General features: G+C 45.3%; 1 long non-coding RNA gene across 1 annotated transcript; it reads right to left on the bottom strand.

Moving 5' to 3' along the window:
* Positions 1-337: 337 nt before the first annotated feature.
* On the bottom strand, positions 338-2,235 carry LOC106027641 (uncharacterized). The gene is made up of 3 exons (XR_001201206.2): positions 1,981-2,235; positions 1,224-1,337; positions 338-793 (listed from the first exon to the last, which is right to left on the bottom strand). It is a non-coding gene; the product is annotated as an uncharacterized LOC106027641 (long non-coding RNA).
* Between the last annotated feature and the right edge of the window lie 488 nt (positions 2,236-2,723).

Below are 2,723 nucleotides of genomic sequence, written 5' to 3'. Positions count from 1 at the left end.
CTTTATTCTCAGGACAGTTTAAGCTGTGTGCATATGTATGTATGGAAAAATCCCTTGTTTTGGTGTTTATTCAGTTGGTAGGTTCTATATATATACAAACACAGAGTAACACACACACACACACACACACACACACATCTGTATTTGTTTTTAATACTTCTTTTTCAGTCTCCAAAGACTGGGTCACCAGTAGTAAGCCTAGTGTGACTGAAACGACGGTCATTCTTTTTCTCTTGCTTTCCTTTCCTGCACGGAGGCCCATCATTCCCCACCATTCCTTTTAGCCAATGAATGTGATTTCTCAGGAAAATGAAAAAAAGTAGTCAGAAGTCCAAAGTTTACTTCAGAATAGAAGAATACTTTTTATTATTCTGACACTGGTTGGGATAGCATAAAGGGCTCCTAAAAACTCAGTAAGCATCGGCTGATAGGTTTGCTCTAATCCTGGAGAATGGAGCACAGTCTTTCATAATTATCAGTCAGCCACTGTGTGAATGACTGGGAAAGGGCCAAGGAGTAAGAGGGTGCTGTTTAACTGCTGGGGGAAACATCAGGTGAGTAACAGGATTTAAATTTAAGTTGTTTAACTCATTAGAAACAGGTTAGTGGAGTAGGGAGGGCCCCACAGGAGAGATAAGTTGTGCATTGCAGGTTCATTGCCTTGGCTCTCCATCTTCCAGTCACTGATTCTTGCTGGATCCTTCAAGAACTCCTGTCCAGCTTCCTAATGTAGTCCTGGACCCAGTGGTCACTGGGGTTGGCGCAGATATACTTTCTAGTTTTGGTCAGAAATCTATGAAGAGGGCAAAAATATATAGACAGTGAGTGAGATATCTTCATCACCTGTGACCCCTTCTATTTTATGCCTAGGGACAGCTCAAGACAAATCAGTTTTGTCAAGAAATCATCCCATCTCAGGTATCAGGTCTCCCAGGCCTTCCCCAGTGATTTGTGGAGATGCCCACTAGCCACTTAATTCCTGTTGTTTCATTCCCTCCTCTCTTCCCTCTATTTCCTGGCAGATCCTCCTTGGCTCCTTGCAGGCCCCAGGCAATGTCAAGAAATAGCCCTGCAGCCTCATGTGTCCTTTATCCACAAAAGGTCTGCAAAGGGCTTCTTCTCAAGCACCTGCACACTTGTGAGCTGCTTCCTCATGTACTCCTGCAGGCACCTGCCTCCCCATTCTCTGTCTCCCAGGGGTAAGGAAAAGAACTGGCACTTACATAACACCGTGTTTGATGCACAGGCCATTGGTCTTATATAGGCTACCACTTGATTCTTGGGGATCTGATGGGTGACGAAGGAAATGCAGCAGTCAGACGGGTGATGAGTCTTATCTGAGTGTAAGAACAAGGATTACAGGAGTTGCTCAAAAAGGCAAGCTGGAGAGGCCAGGGAGAGGCAGTGAGTCAGCATAGCTCAGAGGCATGGGAGAAAGACAACTAGAAGTAATTTGGCTCTTTGATTATTATTAATTTCCTTAGTCTTGTCCTTGGTTTTTGTCTCCATTTGGGTCTTTATCTTACTCTGCAGGAAATGAAGCTCTCTATAAAACCTATTCCCTTCGCATGTCTTTGATGGAAATTTCTTTTCCCAGTCTCTTAAATCTTAAGGTATCTGAGAAAAGGAGGAATGTCCCTTTAAGTTACCCAAGAGGCTGACTTCTTAGGGACTATTGAGGCAATTCTAAAACTTACCAGCAGCAATGGGAACTAAATACATACATCTGGATTCCACCATACAGTAATGGTCCAGTGAATCAGACTTCAAAGTTCTACTCTAAAAAGGAGGATCACACCTTCCTCAATTCTCATCCTTCTGGCCCTAAAGATAGACTCCCTCAGCACAACCGTATGATACCAAAGGTTGGTTCAGTACTTCCTCGGCTCATATGGTAGCTCTCAGACCTCAACACTTGGACAACAGGGTCTCCTCCTTGCCAGCAAGCAGCAGTTAAAGGAAATGGGACAACAGACTCACCTTGTTCACAGGAGCAGAGCATCATTGTGCAGAGGAGGACCAAGAGGCCAACCACGAGGGTCTTCATGATGCTGGACAGGCAGAGCAGTGTGTACAGGGCTGAGATGGGGCTTTGAGATCACAACCGCTAGCTGCCTTCTAAGATCTGAGCTGTGCAGCCCCAGGCCATGAGGACACAGAAATTACTGATGAGTAAGGCAAGAAACCTTAAACTCAGTGGTGTCATGTGAGTTGCACATCCCATGGTTGCCTGTGGAAGCTGGAGTTAGGGTTTATACAAGTGTGAGTGAGTGGCTCCTCTGATTGGGATGCAATGGGGAAGCTGGGTCCCCTGACAGATGAACAGGAGTTGGCCTCACCTACAGATTATGCTGAGCTGTTTCCTCTTCACATGACTTACTTCTCTGAAGTCAGTGGTCAGTCATAGAGCAGTGTGCTTTGATGGCCTTTCTAGTGCGTGTGTTCTTGTCCATATAGGCTGACTTCAAACTCCTGAGTGCAAATGTTCATCCTGTCTCAGCCATCTGAGTAGCTTAGACTACAAGGCATGCACCATTACATGGGCTTCACAGTTGTTAATTGTAGCCTAGCATGGCGGCACAACCGTGTCATCCTAGTACTTCGGACGCTGAGGTAGGAGGATCATCATGATGAGGTGGAGGCCAGCCTGCACTACCTAGTGAGTTTAAGCCTAGCTTGAACTACATTAGTGAGACCATCTCTCAAAAAACCAATTATTCTTA

Source organism: Cavia porcellus, unplaced genomic scaffold (genome assembly GCF_034190915.1).
Source record: "Cavia porcellus strain 051 isolate PalLab524CR breed Dunkin Hartley unplaced genomic scaffold, mCavPor4.1 scaffold_6, whole genome shotgun sequence".
Classification (NCBI taxonomy): Eukaryota; Metazoa; Chordata; class Mammalia; order Rodentia; family Caviidae; genus Cavia; species Cavia porcellus.
Note: the sequence above shows the minus strand (reverse complement) of the source record. Positions and strands in the feature narration are given on the sequence as shown.